We start from the raw sequence: 23,849 nt of genomic DNA on the forward strand, positions 1-23,849 counted from the left end.
TTTATTTTTTCCATTTCTTTCTTATGCTGGGCCTTCATGGCTTCTATGATGGTCCTGAGCTCATCTATTTTTCTGTCAGTTTCTGCTCTAGAGTCTCGAATCACCACTTCCATTTTGCTCACTATCTCTATGGTTATCTGGGAAATTATTTCTGTTTTGAATTTTTCTAGAGCCTTTGAGTTCAGGGTGTCCTGGTGGTTCACTATCGGCCTTTTCATCCTCATTTGCCCTACTGTTTGCCATTGGTGAACTGGAAGTCTGTCCTTGTGTCTTGCTTAAGTGTTTTCTCATTTTAATTTTTGTTGTTGGACTGTCCTTGGCTTAATCTCTGGATTATCACCCAAATCTTCCTGATATAGTTGCACCCTAGCTTCTGTGTCTCTAATGACCCACGGACATTCTCATCTTCATAACATCAGAGAAAACAGCTCATCAATTCAACGGCAATGCTTTACCCCAACTGATACAATCAGCAACACATTAAGATCAAGCACAACTTGGACACTGACCACCTGTGGTAGTCACTAGTCTATCACCCTTAAATCATTTGAATTAAATTGAAATCAAGAAGCAGTCCAGAACATGTCTGCAGTGAACAAACTTTTCAATATAGTATATTAACCATTTAATGGCTCAGACAAAGCGAGGATGCAAGACCCCTGATCTCAGTTAGCTGATTGCTGAACCCCATGACGCTGACTGACCTTGGGCTGCAAGGCCCAGATTGAGTTCCCCATCCTTCTGAATGGTTGAACTCCGCAACGTTCTATTACAGGTTTCCCCCGCCCTTTCTTTAAAGATGTTCAAAGTTGGGAACTCAGAAAAATACCCTTGATGACCACCTCTGTCTTTGCAGAGTGGGTCCAAAGACTTGCACAGTCAGGTCTGAGAGTGAGGGGGGGAGGTGGTTATGGGGGTTCAGGGGCGCCCGCTCAGCTACCTTCCTGGTGCTTGAGCGATGGCTGCTGGGTCAGGAGCAGGCGTGGTTCTCTGAACATGGACTTTTGAAATGTGAACCAAAATAAACCTCTCTTTCCTTAAATTGTGTTAGGTATTTTGTTTCAGGAAGGAAGAAAGTGATTAAGACAGAAGTGTTTGGATTTGTCTGGCATAGATCCAGTAATTATTGTATATTTTACTGGCTCAGGACTCTCTTTTTTGTGGCTTGCATCACAGTTGTCATTTATTCACTTGCTCATTCTCTATCTGGTCTTTCTCTGGACCTTAAGCTCTCTAACACATTCACAGTTCTATGTTCAGCACTTAGAATTATTCTGATACTTAGGAATATAAGAAACATTTATTGAATGAATGGAACAGAATTAGTTGGGACATTGAAAAATGATTTCCAGGTCTTGGCTAAGAACTATTTGAATTAGAATTTCCTAGAGTAGCACCTTAGAAATCTACAATTTTCTGAGACCTGAGAAACCTGTATTTCTAGAACATTCCCTGGCAATTCTGATGCAATTGGTCTACTTCTTAAATCCTAATACTGTTGCTAGTTCTTAGGATATAGTTCTTGATCTTTAGTTTGGATATTCCCTTATATGCCTCAAACTGCCTAAGAAGAGTGAGCTCATTTCCTTCCTTAAGAACCTGCTTTTCAAGATTTGTCCTTGTCCTTCACTAACTGGCCCTACCCATTTCTCCAACCTCCTTTTTCTGCCAGTTATTTCCTTGTACTTCAGTTGCATAGATTTCTTCTCTCTTTCTCAAATACCTGGCTTTTCCCCATACCAAGTTGTCCATACCTGCCTTTCCTTCCTTCCTCCTGAATGTTTTTCTCTCCTCCTTCTTAATGTTCAGGAGCCACTCAAGCTATGTATTTTTTTGGTACTAGGGATCGAACTTGGGACCTTGCATTTGCGAGATAGGTGACAGAACCACTGGGCTAAATCCTATGTATTACCACTTGAAAAAGGTCATCCCTGGGCATCTTATATAAAGTAAACTCCATCCTTTTATTCTCTACTCCATTACCCTGTTTATTGTCTATATCACAATTAGCAAAATCAGATAATTTCTTGTTGGTTTTATTATTTATTGTCTGTCTTCCCCACTAGAAAGGAAGTTCCACAGTGAAGAGGGGTTTTTTTTTGGGGGGGGGATGAGGGGAAGAGGTGGTTCACTGTGGTCTCCTCTTGGACCCAGAACAGTGCTTGGTTCTTGGTAGGTGCTCAATACTTGATTCATTAAATGAATAAACTGATTAATCACTGAGTGTGGAGCTTGGGAGCACCATTAGTCTCTTTCCTTGGGCTGCTCCAGGAACTATTCATCAGACCTTATTTATTTCATCTAGAGTTACTCTTCACTCTGTTCTCTTTTTTCCATTCCCACAACCAGTGCTCAGTTCTAGTTCTTATCAATAGTATAAAGGCTGTTATTTGATCATATTTTTGATCTGAGGCTGGTTCATTTAGATGGTGTGACTAAGCTCAAGGCTTAGTAGAATTTTGCTTTTCAAGGGTTGTGAACTGTACTTTCTGATGTAACTCATAGTCACCCCAGGAAATACAAAACAAGGAATTGTTGATTTAGTATGGACAACTGATCAACCCTTCAGAACCACCAAACACTCATTGAGTACCTACTATGTGTACTCAGTAGCTTCCTTACCTGTATCATCTCATTTAATTTCTACAGCTGGTTTTGTGAGCTAAGTGATAAGATTTTCTTTTTACAAATGAGAATACTTGGGATCAGATAGGTTCTGGGCTTAATGTAGGTTCTCATGGCTAAGTGGAGGCACCAGAATTTGAAGTAAGTTTAAGGCATTCGTTCAGCTAACAGGCTGGGCAGGAGTTCGATGCATATCTCTGAGGTGCACTGGAATTATATTCTGCTCAAGGAAGATGGATTAATAGCTTGTTGGCTAGTTTAAAATGTAGCAGTGAAATTGCAATCACTTGAAATATTTAAAATTAAATTGACAGGCTGGGGATTTAGCTCAGTGGTTCTGCCGCCTGCCTTTCAAGCTCAAGGACTAGAGTTAAATTGAAAAGAAAGCGCCCACACTGGAGAGTGTAATGTATATGGCACTGACTCTTGAGGGATGTATTAGATCACTCGGTTGGGTTTTCAGCTCTCATTTCCTGAGCTTCACTAATTTTCTCTCAAGAGGTCAGTTTATTGCTCTTGGATGAACCCTACTGGCTGATTGCTTAATAATGTGGTAATACTTTCCCTCTCTGAAATGAGAGAGGAGAAAGCAAATTCCTAATACACAGTGTAGGAGATGGGAAAGATTTACCTTAGCTTTTTGGATTCCAATGTGCCAAACTTGCATTTTTGATCTTTGTGAAAGTGTATTTCCAGACTTGAAACTGATATGTTTCATTCTAGAAAAGTGGGAAAATGAAGAAAAGCATAAACAAGAAAAGGTATCACACAGTGATACCTACCCTACAAACAAGGATCTATTTCCCTCTAGTCCTCTTTCTGCATGTGCATTTTTCATCACTAAAAATAGATAATATGCTGTTTTATTTTTATTTATTTTTATTTCTCAGTGTTATATTCTTTGCAGATATTTTCAGTCTGCATGATTTTCCATTGATTAGGTTGATTGTTATTTGTGTCACCATGTCCTGGTCTCTAGGATTTATTTTGAGTAATTTTTGCTGAAATTATGAAAAATGCTATAATGAACATCTTTTGTACTCAAGTGTCTGTATTTGTGGAAACTTCTTTGTGACTCATGTTCTTACAAAATTAAGTGCCCATCTTTGAATGGGGAGAGAAAAAAATTAAATTGGCTGGGTTGAGAAATTTTATTACAAGATCTGAGCCAAAGATAAAATTAAAATTTAGGCCTAGGACATGATCACTACAAAGCACTACAGAAATGAGGTGCATCACATGAGATGAAATGAGACGGATTCAAAGAACGACTTCCCACGGCCAAGTGGATCTCCAGATCTATAATATTCAGTGCGGCGATGTTGAATCAGTGTATGTGGAAGTCAGTGCTCTCTTAGCTATATCTACTATGTATTTCAAAATAGGAGACAGAGAGGGAGAGAGCAGGGGGGACGATATGAATATGAGTCTGCTGATCTGTGAAGACAGTCCAGATCTTTAGGAAATTGTAAGAGGTCGAAGGCATTTGCTGCCAGATTTCACATTAGTCTAAAGTACCAGCCTTTAGTAGTCATAAAGTAACTGCTGTGGTCTCAGGGGTTTGCTACAAAAGAACAGTGTCTTTTTGGCTAGTATTAGAAAACCATTTACCTTTTCAGTTTTCAACAACTGGTTCTCTCACACAGAAAAAAACAAAACAAAATGAAACAACAACAACAAAAAACAAGCAAAAAGCAAGCATGGGGAAAAAAACAAAAAAGTGAAAACAGATCACCAGAGTGCTGCACTGTTAATTTCTTAAATTATGTATTTTAATAACACTGCTCCAGGGCAGAGGAATATAAAACACAAATCTAAGGCTTAAAGAACAAACTTTCCCTCTTCACTCTACATCGAATCAGGTAACAGTGAGCACTCACCCCACGGCTCTCCTTGCTGATTGGATGACATAAAATAGTGCGTCTTGTCCGTATTCTGTAGCTCAGAGGGGACCCCTCGTAGCATTAGTGTAATATAATGGTGGTAATGGACTGTTTAAGTATTTGGTATTTTTGTAAGACTGCGGAATCATCCACCACTTAATGAACGCCTACTGTGTGTACTCAATACATTTCCTATATCATCTTCTCATTTATCTCCCACAGCAGCATTTGTGAGCTAGGTGGTGATGTGTCCTTTTTACAAATGAGGAAAGCTAGGATCACATAGGTAAGGGACTGGTAAGGCCTCATAGCCAAGTGGAGGTAGCGAAATTTGAAGTAGATCTAAGACTTTTGTTCAGTTAGCGGGTCCAAGCAAGAGAGTTAGGTGGGCGTTTCTGAAGCTTCACCAGAAAGAATTCGCCTATACCCCAATAATCTCACCATTGACAGTTCCTATGTTCTCCTAGTCCTTGTATCCAGATACAGTTTTCACACTCCTGCAATAAACGTGTACACACAATTTTGTCTTGAGTTTTTAAAAGTTAACGCTTTACAATAAACCCTTCCTAAATTGTGATTATCTGCTTAATTCTTCTTGATGACTTTAATAATTTTATGATAACTTAATTCTTTTCCTCATGTTGGATAATGTTGGAGATCTGTCCTATTTTGTGTTTAAAATAAGGATGCAAGGAGTTTTAGAGTCTTACAAGTTCCATTCCTTTTCTTTTTTCCCTCATCATCCTACCCAGGAAAGTGTCTTGGTCTCACTGGATGAAAGGAAGGTATGAAAACAGGTTTTCTGTAACTGGCTCTGGAAAGAGGGAAGAAAGGTCTCATGAAGCAGAATTATTTCCAAAGGATCTGGACTTCGAACCACTTACAGTCTAAAAGACTGCAAGTTGACACAGGCATCTGCAACCTAGAGTAATAGATTCTAGAGGCTTCAGGGTAATGGATGAGCAGGATTGCTCTGAGCAGGGCATTTGGAAGATGGAAATGGACCACACATTTTGTAGGCATGTGAAAGGAAATTAAGAGATGGTAGGTGACCTCCCTAAGGACACACAGTCCTGTAATCACAGATCAAGTGACAAGACTCTCCTGCTAATGTTTTCTTTTTCTTTTTTCCTTCTTTATCTCTATTATTTAACATCTCAAAACAATGTCTTTTTTAGCTTTTCCTACTCCCACCTTAATATTCCCAGCCCACTTATCTCTAAATCAGCCTTTCTCAATCTCAGCGTTGTTGACATTTTGGGGCAGGAAGTTTCTCCAATGTAGAGAAACATCCTGTGCTTAGTAGGATGTTCAGATCCATCTCTAGCCTTGCTCACTATATGCGAAAGCACCCCCACCCTCAGTTATGACAACCAAACATGTCTCCAGGCTTCACTCCCCGGGGAACATTACTGCACTAAAATAGGGTTTTGCATTTCTACAAGTTTTCAGATGCTGCTGGTCTATAGGCCAGCATTGAATCACAGAGCTCTAAACCAAACAGCCTAATAAAGTAATTGTTTCCCTCCCCATTTTTCTAGACTCTTTATATCATAGTTGTAGTGCAAAAAAACGCATGAGTACAATATTGCTATGAATTAAATTAGGCCTCCTATATGGGAGATGGGATTCCAGCATTAGACTTTCAGAGGCAAATTGTTCCCCAGGGGTAGGGGCCACACATAATATTATTTTCCTTTTTACCCTTGGCAAATTAGAAACCAACTGAATACATTAAAAGGAAATGGTAATCAGAAATAATCACTTCATTATTCGTGTTAATTTGAAAAAAAATGATAACGAGCCTCACCTACACATTTAACATGTGCAGTTTGAGGAAACTTTGCAGAATTTGCGTACTTAAAGAGAATAATTCCTGAATGTGTTGTTGCAATCCACACAGAGCCTGGGATGAGTTCAGATTCGGAATTAACCATTTTTAATTGCTTAAGAGAGCTTCCTGAGAGAGCTGCACATTAACGAGGCATAGGGGCAGTTCTGTGTAGAAGCAGGAAGGATTATAATGCCATCCTAAAGGTCTTCAATTATACATGAAGGAGTGGGGTTTTCTATCACAATCCAGCGAGAAAGCTCTTCTTGGGCTCCTAGGGAATTTTTGTGCATTAAGGATTAAACTTTTTCTTGGATCTTTTTTAACCAATGAAGGTACATCATGCTCTTGCTAAGGGAAGAATCTCTCTTACTGTACTTTTGAGTAACATCACAAATTAGAACCACAGTAAGCAGAACACACGTTTGACTCATTTTCTTTCTTCTTTCTCTTTCCATCCCCATCAACTGCTTTCTCTCCTATTCCTCTTCCACATGCTCTATTCTCTCTATCCCTTTGATTATTTTTTTTTTGCTGTCCCAGAGATTTTACTCAGGACCTTATGCTTTCTTTTTTTTTTTTTTTTTAGCTTTAATTGAGCTTATTGGTACATTTTAGGGATACAGTACAGTTACATTCATTGTTGGGATCTTGTACCTCTACATGACAGGTCTTGGTTCTCATTTTTTGCCCTTGTCCCAGACCTTATGCTTTCAAGGCTGGCGGTGGAACCACTGAACTAAATCCCCAGCCCAGTGGTCTTTTTGCAAAGTGGAACAGAGATACTTTTGATCTTTTTGCAAAGCGGAACAACATCTGTTTTCCTTCTGTTTCATGGTATGCACTCTCGAGTGCTCTGTTTGTTTTTTCTTACAAAAACCGAAAGAATTTACAGTTCCATGAGGGATATGGCATTGTTTATCAGCTATAAGAATTTCCAGCCCTATGGCATTGGATGGCTTCTGTTTCACCAGGCTGCCAAAGTTTGGAAAAGCAGAGTTCAGAAAACAGAGAAAGAAGTTTTCAGCTATTAGGATTAGACGTAGAATGTGATTATTTCTTCTCACTGAAAGTTTTCCTGAACAGTTTGTATGTTTGGGAGGCTGGGTTGCACAAGCTGGCTGCTCACCAGAATCGCCTTGGGGAGTTCCCAAAAAAGGAAGATATATTTTTAGCGTTGGGTTTAAATCCTGGTGTCTCTTATTTATTAAAATCCTTCTTGGAGACTCAGATGGAGCCAAACTGAGTTCCAATGGTCCCAAATGATGATTTGGCTTTTTGAAGAAAAGTAAATTAGCAGAACTGTAAGATACTTTAGAAGGGCTTGAGGACTCCCTGACATTCTTCATAATTTTAGGAACTTATTTAGGTCATGAGCCATGTACATTTCATGAAGTGTAGTGGTAGCCAAAATATAGTGCAGTATTGTACAGCCAAAAAATGTCAAGGCACACACCTGGATAAGATAAACCCCAGTTCCTCCATTTCTTATTTGGATAAACTTGGACAAATCACCCATTCTCTAAGAGCCTTGATTTTTTTCCCCTGTAAAATGGGGTTAAAAGTGCCAACCATAGTGGGTTGTTGTAAGGATTAAAGGAAATAATGCATGTAAAGTGCTTAGCAGCATGACAGGCACATATGATAAGTGCTCAGTAAGTGTTAAGCAAATGAGTTCTCAAAAAGGACAAAGTTATGTTTATCAAGCGGACCTGAAGTGGCATGAGAAAAGCCAAAACCATCAAGATGCTGCAAGTTAGAAAATGGAAATTTAAGAGTAGTTGTGGTCAAAAGCTAAACTCACAAGAGGGTAAAGGAGATGTTATTTGTTTATAAAGATGAATGTCTTTTTTCCACTTTCCACTTACGAGAATCAGTTTAAGCCATAAAACACAATGTATTATACCAGGCACTTAATGAACTTTTGATACTGGGAGCCATGCTGACCTTTTATTCTGTTGCTCTAAATATCTTTGTCCCTACCTTAAGGTCTTTGCATATGCTGTTTCTTCCATCTGATCTTTACAAAGTTGGCTTCTTGACAGTCAGGCCTCAGCTCATGTGTTGCCTCCTCAGATAAGCCACCTTCTAACACATGAACTAACACACCCACTGTGTCACTATTATGTCATTTTTCTTTTTCAGCATTCAACACTATTTTAAATAATCTTTTTCAATCATCATCATTACCATCATCATCATTATCACTGTTGTCATCTAATTAGCATCTTTCTTCCTCATTAATACAGTCTATAAGATTAATGGAAGTAGAAACTTTCACTTATTTTTATATCCTAGGTCTTAGCACATTGCTTGGATGTAGTAAATACTGACTAAATATTGACTAAATGAATGAATGAAGATAGTGACATAGAGATTGCCAAAGCCATTTTTTTTTTTAAAGAAACCAAGCATGGTAAGCAATCTTAGGACTTGAGGGAACTACTGATTGAGATTAACTTCAAAGCACTCATTCTTAAAGGTTGTATTAGTTACTTGTTGCTGAGATAAAATACCCAACACCCAAAATTAAAGGAGGAAAGATTTATTTCAGCTCACATTTTGTACAGGTTTCAATCCATAGTCAGCTGGCTCCGAAGCAGGGTGGCATGGCAAAGGAAAAACAGTTCATGGTGTGGCAGGCAGAAAGGCAGCAAGCAGAAGCAGTGGAAGCAGCAGTGAAGCAGGCCTCCCTTTCCCTTTTATCTCATCAAGCATTTTGGATGGTGCCACCCACACCCAGCATTGGCTTTTCTACTATCCACACCCAGAACTATGCTAATTCCAATCAGTGGATGAATTTAGTATCACACATCCCACATCCAGTCAGCTCTGAAAAGCCCCTTTTATGAGCACATGAGGCTTTGGGGGGACATCTGGATATAAGCCATAACAAAGATGATGATATTTTTAGAAGGCCAGATTTAGTATTATGGTATCCGGCCACCATCATACATTCATTTGCCAAATTTGGGCAAGGATATATTTGAATGCAAGGGAGCTATGCATTTGAAATTTGGTCTCTGGCCTAGAAAATAATAAATGATCATAGAACTTGGGCCAGCCAGACTCTTGCCCTATCACATAGCCTGGTAATAAAAGTCTTCTTTAGAGCAATAGCTGTGTATGCTTAAATGCATTGTTTAGCCTTTGGGGATCAGTAAGAATTAATTTACAAAGGTGACTGAATTTGACTCAGGGAGCCTTTTTCGGAGAATTGACCTCAGTGTTTAATACTGGAAAGTGGAAGATATTTGGGGGAATAGAGATAACAAATAGATTGTATTAGCATTTAGCTTGGCTCCCTGGCATGCTGCTGGGGATTGATCACTGGCTGGAAGGGATGAGCTCAGGACAATCATGAATGCTCACATACCCTCAATTCAGGCATATGGGATTGAAATCTGCTACAAAAGATGTGTTGTATTGAAGGCTTCAGCCATTCGCTCATTCATATGGGCTGATTTATCTCGCCCTAAATCTGTATATTAGAATCCTGACCTTTGTACCCCACAATGTAATGATATTTGGAGATGGGGCCTTTACAGAGGTAGTCAAATTCCAATAAGGTCAATAGGATAGGCCCTAATCTAGTATGAGCAATGTCTTTGTAATAAGAAGACACTAGGACACAGACATACAGAGGGAGATCATATAAAAACAAAGACACAGAGAGAAGATGGCCATCCATCAGCCAAGGGAGAGGCTTCAGAATAAAGCAATCCTGTTGGCACTTTAAGCTGAGATGCCTATCCTCTGGCATCATGTAAAAAATGGATTTCTGCTGTTTAAGCCACTCAATCCACAGTGCTTTCTTATGGCAGCCCTAACAAACTAATGTACCTACCCCGGGCCAGTCTTTGAGGGTATAGAGGGAAGTAAGACCCAATTCATACCAGTGAGGAACTCCTAAGGTGGTGTTTCTTTGAGTTCACTTGGGGCAAATCTACCAGTCGGATCTCTCATTCATCTGCTCACCCCAACCTCCAGCCTCCTGTAAGGGAGACTCCATTCCTGAGGGGTGGATCCTGGTGGCATTTCACATATTCTTCATGACAGACTGTCAGCCACAGTCATTGTGTCCTTTGCTGTGTTTGTACCCTTTAGCTCTGGGACTGTGCTGTTGATGCTTGCTTCTTAGAGCCGTGTGAAAATACTTGAAAACTCTGATTTTCATGCCAAAGATATGATTCCTCAATATTCTGAAAAAAGGAGATAGAAGAAAACATCAGAAAATGGAAAGATACTCCTGTTCCTGGTTTGGCAGAACCAATAAAGTCAAAGTGGCCATACTTTCAAAACTGATGTACAGATTTAATGCAATTCTAATAAAAAATACCAGCAGTGTTCCTTATAGAACAAGGAAAAAAGCCCCTAAGATTCATGTGAAACCAGAAGAGGCCCAGAATAGCAAATACAATGCTGAGCAACAAAACCAAAGCAGGAGGTATCATAATCTCAGACTTCAAGTTATATTACAGAGCTGTAGTGATGAAAACAGCATTGTACAGGAACAAAAACAGACATGTGGATCAATGGAACAGAATACAGGATGCAGAAACAACCCTAGGCCATCTTTGACAGAGGGGCCAAAATATATGTTGGAGGAAAGGTGGCCTCTTTAATAAATGGTGCTGGGAAAGCTGCATATCCATATGCAGAAGATTGAATCTAGACCCATATATCTTGTCATGTAGTAAAATAAAATAAAAACGGATCAAAGATATAAATGTTAAGATAGAAATATTTAATCTGTTGAAAAATAAAATAGGTAAAACTCTTCAAGAGATAAGTATAAGCAAAGACTTTCTGAACAGAACCCCAGGCACACAAGAAGTAACACCAGGAATCAACAAATGGGATCATATCAAGTTAAAAAGCTTCTCCACAGCAAAAGAAGCAACCAAGAGAGTGAAGAGACAGCCTACAGAACAGAAAAAAATTTTTGCCAGCTATTCCTCAAACATATGACTAATATCTAGAATATATAAAGAACTCAGAAAATTGGACCTCTCCCAAATAAACCCAATCCAGAAATGGGCAACTAAAATGAATAGACAGTCCTCAGAAGAAGTACAAATGGCTAATAATACATGGAAAAATGTTTAACATCACTGGCCACTAGAGAAATGCAAATTAAAACAACACTGAGATTCCACCTTGCTCCAGAAAGAATGGCTATGTAAAGAAATCAAATAAAAGTAAATGTTGATGAGGCTCTGTGTTCGTAAGAATGTAAATTAGTACAACCACTATGGAAATCAGTGTGGAGATTCCTCAGAAAATGAAAACTAGAAATTCCATTTGACCCAACTGTTCTCCCACTAGGTATCTTCTTAAAAGAATTTAAGACATTCTATTACCATGCTACATGTACACCCATGTTTACAGCAGCACAGTTCATAATGGCCGAATCTTGGAAGTGGCCTATATGTCCATCAACAGATGAATGGATCAAGAAAATGTATTCATGCGCAATTGAATCCTACTCTGCCATAAAGCAGGATGACTTTGAGACATGTGTGGGAAAATGGATGCACCGTAAGACCATAATGTTAAGTGAAACAAAGCAGACACACAAGCCTGGTATCACACAATTTCTCTTTTAAGAAAAACCCAAAATATAAATAAGTTATAGAGCAAAATAAAAGTTAATAAGAAGCAGGAAAACAGAGCTTTTGCTTAAGGCAATGTGACCAATAGATGGAGGGGTGGAGTAAGGAGAGGTTGGGAAGGGGATGAAAAAAAAGAATTAAAATGTGTGAAGTACCCATATCAACTCCCCACGAGGAGTGTAATCATTATGTATTGCAAACGTGTACTAATATAATGAAATCAAAAATTATAAATTAATGACTACTTTTCTTTGCTTGTTTTAGACTTAGTCATGTTTTATATTTCCTTTTGAGACAGTTTTTGGTAAAATACACAACTTTCCATGTAGCTAAAATAAATGTATCGGCATTACATTTTTTTCGTATTATCCCATTATCTTTACAGAGCTCTCCTGAAAATAGTTTTGGGCATATTCTCAGTTTGTGCTTTACTTTTTTTTTAATTAGATCTGTTTCAGTAGAGGACAACTTACATAGTTTTTCTTACAGAAATGATGTGTGAATTGTTTGGATTGTCTTCTATAATTTTATTTTTTCCTCTGTTATTTGCTATTCTTCTTTTTACTCTTCCTTTCTTTCTTGAGTTTACTCTGTTATATTTATAACTTCTTAAACTTCATGAATTTTAGTCATTCTTTTTAATATAAAGTTTTAGGATATGCATTTTGTTTAAGTCCTTTATTAGCTGCATCCCATAAGCTTTAGCTTATATCATTTTCGTTATTTGCAATTGCAAGTATTTTGAAATTTCCATTATGATTTTCCTTTGGCTCATGAATTATATAGAAGGAAGCTCTTAAACATAAAAACATGTTTTTCTTTTTGTTATTGACTTGATTGCATTGTGATCAGAGATCATAGTCTATATAATACTGATTCTTTGAAAGTTATGGGACTGTGCTTTACTGCCCGGAATGTGGTCAACTTTTCTAAATGCTTCTTGTATAATTGAGAAGAATATGTGTTTCCTAACTGTGGGCTACTGGCTTCTATATGGTGTATCCATTAAATCAAGCTTTGAAGTTGTGTTTTTCAAATACTCAATTACTCAGAGGTAGGTTTTGAAATCTTCCATTTTGCTGATGAAACTGACTTGTCAGTTTGTCCTTGTGTTCTCTCAGTGTTTGCTTTGTGTATTTCAACACTATTTTATTAATTATCTATTAATAAATGTGGAATTGTTAAATATTTTGGAATTAGAGATTTTATCATTATACATGTCCCTTTTTATTTCTAGCAAATTCAAATAATGCTTTTGCCTCGATGTCAGTTTTGTCACATATTAATAGATTTTTAGCTCTGTTTTGGTTACCATTTCTTTTGTTTAAACATTTTTTCTTCTTTTTGTTTTTATGCTTTTAAAAAATAACTGCCTATAACTTATTTTAAAACATCTCCATCTTAATAGATTTACAATTTAAAATTACTGATATCTTTGGATTAATTTCTAATCTCCATTTTGATCTAACTGTTTCATATTTCCTGTGATTTTAAACCATTTTTTTACCTACTGGATTAAAGTATTTTTCTTTTCATCATTTTTTTTTCTTTTAGAATATGGAGGTCATACATACTACTTTAATTATTTTATACTTGCATCTTTACAATTCATGCTTAGCTCTATAAATTTTTTTTTTTTGTTTTTTGTTTTTGTTTTTGAGACAGGGTCTCACTACATAGTTGAGACTGACCTGGAACTCACTATGTAGCCCAGACTGGTGTCGAACTCACTGCGATCCTCCTGCCTCAACCTCTTGAGTACTGGGATTACTGATTACTATGACCTGGAACTCACTATGTAGCCCAGACTGGTGTCGAACTCACTGCGATCCTCCTGCCTCAACCTCTTGAGTACTGGGATTACTGGCATGCACCACCATCCCTGGCCTTAGCTCTATAAGTTTGAAAGTTAATAATGTCTTTCACCTGAACAGTTAGCCTTTTAGAATGATTTAGCTTTGATCACTCCTATCAGATTAACAATTGTCATTAATATGCGTTTGTAGTACCTAGTGGTTGCATCCCTTGAGGGAAATTGGTCTGTGTAGGAACACAGTTCCTTCTCTTTCTCCCTTCTCATCTATTGGTCCCCTCCCCATATGCCAAACATCTGTCATTACTTCCTATTATATATCTTTTATTTTGCTCTTTATTTATAATTTGAGTTTCTCATATAAGAGAAACCATGCCATATTTAAGCTGTGCATCTAATTTATTGTATTTAAATTATGGCCTCAAGGTCTATCCATTTTCCACATGATTCAAGTTTATCTTTCTTTATCAGAGAGTAGTACACCATTGTGTATAAATAATTTTCTTTATCCAATCATCTGTTGATGGACATACAGACCACTTCCAAGATTTAACTACTGTGGATTGTGCTGCTATCTCAGATTTATATATAACTTTTTACTTTATTAATTTTAATTGACAAAATTGTGTATATTTATCATGCATCACATATCACATGTGTATACACACATGTTGAATGGCCAAATTGAACTGCCTAACATACATTCTCTCACATAGGATTTTTTTTTTATTCCTTAAGTTTTTTGGTACATTTTACAATATGATGACACTCCTCATTGTACTTTTACTTTAATTTATACTTTTGCATGATATATCTTGGTTCTTATTATTTTCCCCATTCCCCTGCCCTCACTTCAACCCCTCCGCTCCTCCCTATTTACAAAGACTTTGTCTCTCTTTCTTCTTTTTCTCATATTTGTTCCTTTCCTCTACTTGTCTACTTCCCCTTTCTCTTCCCGTTGGACCCTTTCTTCCTAGTTCACATTATATATTATACATTTTGATCCTCATTTACCCTTTCAGTTTCACACACCATGGAAACTATCAGTATTCACACACGTGTGTCCTATTTATTTCACTTAAGAGTATGGCCTCAATGTACACATAGCTTTTTTTAAATAGGGAAAAGCTAGCATCTTAGCAATTTCCAAGAATATAATAATTTGTTATTATGCAACTATATTCACCATGTTATATAGTAGATCTCTTGAAAATGTAATTTTTACTCTCCAATGTGTTGTCTATTTTTATACCCAGCAAATGATGAATTATTTTTATTATGGACTTTTAGAATAGCATTCGCTTATATTTACCTGTTTGTCCATGTGTTTGATACTGTTCTCCTTACAGTTCAAATTTTCCTAATGGGATCATTTTTCCTCTTTTTGAGATATATCTGTTAGAAGTTATATAAGAGGGATCTGTTGGTAATAAATGATTCAGTTTTTACTTTTTTGAAAATGTCCTCGTGTAGCTCATATTCTTGAAAGATGTTTTTTCTGAGTTTGCTGTATTAGTATGACAGCTATTTTCACTTCATATTTTGTAAGTACTATTTTATTCTCAACTGCATTTCAGTGTTACTGGTAAAATGTGTGCTGTCTATTTACTGGTCATTTCCTTATAAATGATCTTTTCTTTCTGGCTGCCTATAAGATCTTTGTTTTGTTTTGTTTTTTTGTTTGTTTGTTTGTTTGTTTTTAAGACAGGGTCTCACTATGTAGTTGAGTCTGACCTGGAACTCACTATGTAGCCCAGTCTGGTCTCGAACTAACAGCGATCCTCCTGCCTCAGCCTCCTGAGTGCTGGGATTACAGGTGTGTGCCACCACACCTGGCCTGATCTTTGTTTTGTTATATGTAATCTTATAATGCATATAGTAAAATTTTAATTTATTTGGGTTAGTGTCTGTTGGGCTTATTAACCTACAGGTCCAAATCTTCTTTTTAAGCCAATTTTAGAAAACTACAACCATTAAAACTTCAGATATTACCTGTTTTCCATTCTCTTTATTCTCTGCATCTACAACTTTAAGGATATCTCATTGTGGTGAATTAGTTTTTGTCATACTTCTGGCACCGTGCTAGTACAGCGCAGCCTAAGTTATAGAGGTTGTAGTCTTGAAGCCATAAAACACATGCAAAGAACTGATCACAGATATGCATATTGCTCCAAAATGGAAGTTACGGGGTTGGGGTGGAGGACATGACTTCCCTCTAGAGGAAGGGTATTCTCAAAGGCGAACATGGTAGCTTACTCATGCATCTTCCTTGAATGGAGAACACCTTGTACTGCTCTGTTAATAGGCTTCTAGGGAGCTAACCTTTTAGCTCCTTTATTTTCAGAAGCCTACAGGTCCTTTCTTAGCAGCCTTTGGGACCGGGGCTTGCCAAAGTCTTCAGAGGTCCCCAAAGAGCTCTTACTCTGGCAAACGGTTTTCCATCAATAAACAGGGCCATGCTTCCTGCCCAGATGCCTGTTAAATTTACCTCTTCATTCAACAGTGAGTCCTCTTAGCTAAATGTTGCTTTGTTGTTGGGTTTTGTTGCTTTGATGACCCAACTTCACCTGTTTTTTTCCGATCCCCTTTGCTGATTTGTGGTCCACAGTTGGAATCAGTGTGGGCTGAAGGAATTGGTGGTGAATGGGTTCAGGAGAGGTGGCAGGATGTCCGCTATATTTTGGGTGCAATTTCTGTAGCTCCCACTAACACACTTTTTCTTCTGCCAAGTGGAAAGGTGGACTCAATCCTTTCTAGCTTGGCATTTGATGCTTTTGAGGGGAGGTGGCTAGAGCAGCTGTTTCAACACTTTCTTTCAAAACACATATATAGTAGTAATGACCAGGAGGATGACCCCATCCGTGGTTATGCTAGATTCTTAGAAAATTAGTTGCAATGCCCCCCTTCTTACTCACTCAAGAAAGTTCACAGGAAAGCCAAACTATAACTGTCGTATTAATATAGAGAATACATACAGCACCTGGCACTTAGCAAGTGCTCAAAATCATATGCTATTTTATATTAGTATTATTTATATTTTAGGCTTAACCTTCAACCAGGCATAGCCAGTTTACAATCTATGGTCCAAACGTAGCCAGCCATCTGTTATTGTATGCTCTATGAACTAAGAACGGCTTTTGAATTTCTAAGTACTAGATCAAGAAAAAGAATAATATTCTCTGCCAGGTGAAATTTGTATGAAATTCAAGTTTTAGTACTCACAAATAAAGCTTTATTGGAATAAACAGTGCTTATTTATTTATACATTGTGGTTGTTTTCACACCAAAATAGTAGGATTGAATAGTTGCGGTAGAGATCATACAATCTACAAAGCCTCTGGTCCTTTATAAAAAAAGTTTCCCAACACTTTAATTAAACTGTCATATTTATTTGCATCCACACATTCTTGCTGAAATTTGGCTATATTTGTGAAATTCAGGATCATGTCCATCTTATTTATCATGATTTTTCTGGTTCTGAATATAGAGTTGATAGTTCCGTTGAGTTTCTTGTAACCTAGGTTTCTAGACTTCTCCAGCTTTTGTGGGTCATTTTCCACTACTCATTGCATTACAACTGTCTGAGCTCTCTTTTGAGTTGATGTAATGGGATTGTATTGTTGTACCAGGTTGTGTTTCCCACGTATGTCTGGGGTACCTGAGGACTGCTTCCATGGTCCCCATATCTCCTTTAAGGGTATTCTGGGTTCATCATGCTCCTAAATTCTCTGCTGGGCAACTCTTATTGCCTTAGCCTGAGGCCTTTCACTGGAGGCCTGGAGGTGAAAGCAGGAAAATACATCGTAGAAAGAAAATCTACATCCAGAATCTTGGACTTTGCAAATCTCAGATCTCATATATTTTTCTCATGGGACTCCAACTGGTGAGCCTTCATTTCCTGCCACTATGTTGTGGAATTACCTTGCTTTCCATGTTAATGGTACCTTGTCCCTCAGTCAGGGCTGAGGCCCTCAACTCCCATTTGATTCCAGAGAGGAGAATCCCTTACTCCAGTTCCATAGAAGTATTCTGTACAGAGGTGTTTCTGTCCTCCATGAAGACCTTTGACAAAGAGATGTTCCTCTCCTTTGCTTAACTCAAAGAATTCTAAGAATGAGTCTCCTAAAACCAAAGAGAAGTCCTCCTTTCCATTCCCCTCAAATTCCCTGTAATGAACTCAACCACTATTTGAGGAGCAATAAAAAAAATATGTGAGTGGCATTAAAATCTGTTTATCTGTTACTTTGAGCCTACAAGGTGATATTCAATATGAGAGCCTTATTTCACAGCACAATCTAATAAATACTTAAGTGTATCCTCTACGCACACGTGTCTATCGTAAAATACAGTAATCTGTATAATTTTATAGCATATATGTAGTATATAAATGTATGTGTATCATTTAGACACCGTAGCTTGAAATAAATTTACCATATATAGTAAATTATATGCCACATTACCATGGAATATTAAATGATCTAAAATTGGCACTTTTTTGTTAGTGGCCCAAGACTACGAATTGCCCCATATGGATGTCCAAGGGATATTTAGTATCTGGTATAGAAATGCTAGACCTAAGAGCCAGGTGCTAATGTCCAAAATTGTCAGAGGAATCACTGAGTAGGTTACTTGGCTTCATTATTACTTTTCCATGGCCACAGCTTAGTGTCCTCCTCCAGATTTAGCTATCCCTGATGCTTAAAATGAACTCCACAGGCCCCAGAGTTGGGGGGAAGGGAGGTATGGGCTGAGGACAAGGACAAGCATGGATGTAGATGGATGGCCTCTTCCTGAGCATTCCCTTCCAATGGCAGGTTATTCTGGGATCCTGATCTAGGGAGGTGTGATGGTGTTAATAACATCTTGCAGTGCTGAGTGGGCATAGGGAGGAAGTGCCTACCCAGGAAGCTGGAGGAGGCAACAGAGGCATTGGGTGGGTTCACAGGATGAGAAAAGCACTTTGATGTTGTCCTAGCAGTGTCTGGTGTTGGCCACTGTCTGGAGGTCCTTCTGGGGACAACAGCCCTAACTGAAGTACAGCTGACACTGGAAAAGGTGATGGAGGCAGTGATGAAAAATGTCTGCTATGTCTCACATCTTTGCTGTTTTTCTTATGATAAGTCATACGTTCATTGCACATATTTAAGAATATAGATAAGAATAAAAGCTGTACCCCGCCACTGAGAAATCCCATTAAAAACATCAGTGGAGAATCTCCTATGGCTAGGTGCTATTTCCTGGGAATAGAGGGAGAGCAGGGCAGAGTCTCTCTTTCCTAGAATTTACGAAAGATGAACAAGTAAATCAGATACTTTCAGAGAGTGATATGGGCAATGAAGAAAATCAAACAGAGTAACTTTGTGGGAGGTTAGCTTAGCAAGAGGTGATCATCATTCACATTTTCAGGTATGTGGTTTTCAAGGTCTTTTCTCCTCTATGCAGCTGCCCTTCTGTTTCCATCCTGATCTAATTATGTATCATTTGTCTACAAGTGGGATCACGATGTACGCTCTATGTTGTAACCTTATACTCTCCACTTAATATTATTGTGAACTTCATACTGTTTCATCACTTATTTATATGCATCATTATTTCTTATGGATGTAGAGCAGCTCATCACATGGGCTGTACCATCCTTATGGAAGCTGTCCCTGCAATGGGTTCCTTCTGGTCTATCGAAGCTCTTGTCACTGCTTACATGGTTCCTCCCTTGGACCATTGAAGTAGTCTCTTAACTAGCTCCTGAATCCATTTTTCACTCTTCTGCCAAGGTTTTGTATTTCTGGTTATGTTGTTCAGCTGCTGCTAAACTATTATTGGCTGCCCGTTTCTTCTACAATAAAATCTGAACAACTTAGCTTAATCACTGCTAGATTTTACATCCATAAAACTGGATGGCTTCAGTAAGCATGTAAAAAATATTCTGTATCCTTCATCATTAGGGAAATGCAAATAAAAACGTCCTAAGATATCACTTTACATGATCACAATGGCTATTAATAACAAAAATGGCAATAACAGAATATAACAGATGTTGTTGAGAATGCAGAAAAATTGGAGTCCTTGTATTTTTGCCTGTGGAAATGTAAAATATGATACAACCACCACGGAGAACAATATGGCAGTTCCTCAAAAAGCTAAACATAGAATTTCTTTTATGATACAGCAGCTCCACTCCTAAGTACATACCCAAAAGAACTAAAAATAGGCATGCATTAACATTAGTGTCTGTTTGATATTTTTTCACCATTGCTTTCTGCAGCATTGTCACAATGGTGAAAAGTTGTGTATTCTACATATGAACTGATAAAATGCGGTACAGAAACAATGAAATATCACGCAGCCAAATGCGAGGAGTTCTTCTGGTACATGCTATAATATGGGCAAGACTTGAAAACATGCTACAGGCTATAAGCCAGACACAAAAGGATAAATGCTGTAAATTCTAATATGAAGTATACCAGGCAAATTTGTGGAGGCAGAAAGTAGCGTAGAGGTTATCTTGTTCCTGGAAACGTGAAGTTATTGTTTGGTGGGCACGATTTCTGTTTGGAGTCACGGAAGAAGTTTGGGGGCAGATGAGGTGTTGGTTGTACAACAATGTGAATATCCTTCATACTAATGAATTGAACATGTAGAATGGTTAAAATCACAAAATTTATGCTGTGTACATTTTACTATTGAAACAACTGGATGACATATCCGTCTTGCCTCTCTGACTTGCTCACACGGTTTGCATGCTGTGGTGTACATCTTTCTTATATCTCTGCCTACTGCAGTCCTATTTCATTTTCATATCCCATCCCAAGTGCTACCTTCTTCTTTGACGACTTTCCTAACCTATTGTGTTCTCAAACCAATGTGGCCTTTCATTTATTTGAGCTTTTAGAGTACGTTAGCTATTCGTTGGGGGCTGTTTTCTGGCTGTAGTCACCTTCTAGGCTGTAAGCTTTTTGGCAGAGGGACCTTGCATTATTCATCTTTTCATTACCCATTCAACAGATATTTATCGAGCCCATACTATGTGCCACCCTGGAGCATAATGCCAATATATCATAAAATGCAATTAATATTTAACTGACCACATATCATGAGTGGTCTGAACCTCAGCTCCTCCAAGGAATTTTGGAGTGGTGGAAATTTCAGGAGGAATAATTTTCCTCTCTATTTACTAGTGCTGTTCTTTTTCATTTATACTTTGGGTGAGGTATTGGTTGTACAATGATGCGTTTTTTTGGTACCAGGGATTGAACTCAGGACCTTACACTCATGAGGCAGGCAGTGGAATCACTGAGCTCTTTTTCATTTGTGGATGTAGCAGACTGTAAGGTGCTTTTCTTTTCCTCTGGGAAAATAGGTATTTTAATCATTTTTTTCTATTGCTGGCACCAAATAGTCAACACTAGTAGTACCCATGCCACAGCCTAAATCTTAAGCTAACTTTAAATTTCTACCCCCGATCAAATAGTCTACTAACTGGCCCTTAAACTCAGCCTATGGCAAAATCTCAGCATATGGGCAGTATAGAGACTCTCTCTCTCTCTCTTTTTTTCCCCAGAGTATAGCATGCATGGCTTCTGGTCCAATTCCCAAAAGAGCCCTCATTCCCAACTAAAACTTCATGAGCCTGTTTTTCACTGTCAGCATTTCTATTGGCATTCTGATCTTCTGAGTTCTGACCAGAATTGCGTACCAGTTTCTGCTTATAGCATGCTTCTCTAGTCTGAGTGTCCAAATCCTTCCAAACTCTGCCCCAGGCTAGTTCTAAAGGCGCTGATATGATGGTCGGGTATAGTCACAGCAACGGACCCAATTCTCTGTTATTAGTTAGCTTTCTGTATTAGTTATTGCCAGGACCAAATGTCTGACGCTCACAGCTTAGAGGAGGAAATTGTTCCGTTGACTTATGGTTTTAAAGGTTTCAGTACACGATCCACTGGTTCTAAAGCAGGGACGGTATGGCAGCAGGGTGTGGTGGACCAAAGCTGCTCACTTCGTGGTGGAAAGGAAGCAAAGCAGAGCAACCGTGCCAGAGCGGCAGGGACCAGAGACCAGGTGTAACCTACGCAGACACCAAGACTCGTTCTTTACTGTGAGGCCTCTCTTCATCCATTGCCAGTCACAATTAATGGTCACAATGTGTCAAGAATCTTTTGGGAAATCATTTTCTTTTCCTTCCCTGACTCCAACCCACATGATTTGAGTGAGCTGCCAGGTTTGTAGTGATCCCTACAAAAGAGCTTCTTTCTTGGTTACTCCTGATTGGTCCAAGGTGGAATTTGACTCAAGTTGGGCCAATTAGAACTTTTTTAAAAAAATTCTTGAAACCAGAACAGTGAAGAGCCTGGGGAGTCCAGAAGCCTCCCTGTCATCTGTGCAAGAAATTGCCGTGCAGCAGAGTAGGATGTGGCTGATGCACGGAGATGAATAAGAGGGTAGGGAGGAAGAGCCGCTGATGTCACTTGTATCAAGGATCCAAATGCATCTTTGTTTATTGGGAGCTTGATGTTTCAACTTTTTATTGTTTTCCTTGAGACAACAAAATTCTCTCTAGTCTAAGTTTGAATTGGGACTCGTGTTGCTGACACCAAATTACTGCACCTCTCTGGGCATCGATTTCCTTATTATAAAGTGTTGGTAATGCCCCCTTCCTCATAAAGTTGTCACGGATATTAGAAAATGCAGCGCATATAGAGCACTTACAATCAATGCCCAGTAAATGTTACCAATGATTAATATTTAAAATATTTTATATTTTATCTTATTTTAATTGATACACATTAATTATACACATTTTTAGAGTACAGTGTGGTTTGAATATATACATGCAATTTGTAATAAATCAGGGTATTATAGCATCTCCATCACCTCACACATTTATTATTTCTTGATGGTGAGAACATTCAAAATCCTTCTAGTTATTTTGAAATATGCATATTACACGATCAATTATAGTCACCCTACTGTGAAGTAGAACATATTCCTCTTAGCTAACTGTAAGTTTGTATCCATTGACAAATCTCTCCCCATTCTTCCATTTTCCTCTTCCCAGCTTCTAGTAATCATTATGCTATTGAATACTTCTGTAAGCTCAGCTTTTTTTTAGAATCCACCAATGACTGAGATCACATAAGTGTCCTTCTGTGTGTCACTTATTTCACTTAACATTATGTTTCTCATCCATGCTGGCACACCCATCCTTTTTATAGCTGAGTAATATTCCATCATTTCTATGTACCACATTTTCTAAAGGTACTCATCTGGTGATGGATAGAAGTTAACCTCCTATCTGGACTATTGTAAATAATGCAACAAAAATGCAAGTTCAGATGTGTCCTTGATGTACAGATTTCATTTCCTTTGAGTATCCAGCTAGTAACAAGATCAGAGAGTCCTGGGGTAATTCTGTTTTTAAGTTTTTGAGGAACTTCCGTACCGTTTCCCGTAACGGCTATACTAATTTACACCCCTTCCATTAATGTTCAAGGACTCCTTTTTCTCCACATTCTCGCCTGCCTTTGTTTCATGACCCTGCCTCCTTTGTTGGTGATGGTCTGAGTTCTGAAGTCCCCTCACCAGTTTTAGTTGGTTCTCCCTAGGGTGTCCGGTGAGACACCATGGGGGCCGCAGACACAGATGGGCTTGTCCCACCCTCCGAATGGCGCCTCACCGCCCTCCATTCCCTCTTGGCTCCGGCTTGTAGGCACTCAGTGCACAGCTCCAAGTCTTAATTGCGTTCCGCTTGTGTGTTGCCAAACACTAAAAACCTTGTTGGAGTTAAGTGTTTTGGGAAATAGGCTGTATTATTTCACCAACCAAAGCTTCAAAAAGTTGGAACTGCTCAATGGGCTGCTGGATCTGAACTCGACTCCACCTGGCCCACCTGTACTCACTATGGAGTACACAGCGAATTCACTGTGAGCTCCGTGAGTTAATTTGGAAGATGTCCTGTCCCGGTGATGGCATTTAATAGCACATAGTAGGCTCTTGAGTGTACATTTTAAGTATATTTTAAATCACTCAAGACATTAAAAGTACAGCAACAGCAAACCCGTCATGGTTACACTATGTCAGACATTGTT

Source organism: Fukomys damarensis, unplaced genomic scaffold (assembly GCF_012274545.1).
Source record: "Fukomys damarensis isolate Sample0158 unplaced genomic scaffold, DMR_v1.0_HiC HiC_scaffold_12, whole genome shotgun sequence".
NCBI lineage: Eukaryota > Metazoa > Chordata > Mammalia > Rodentia > Bathyergidae > Fukomys > Fukomys damarensis.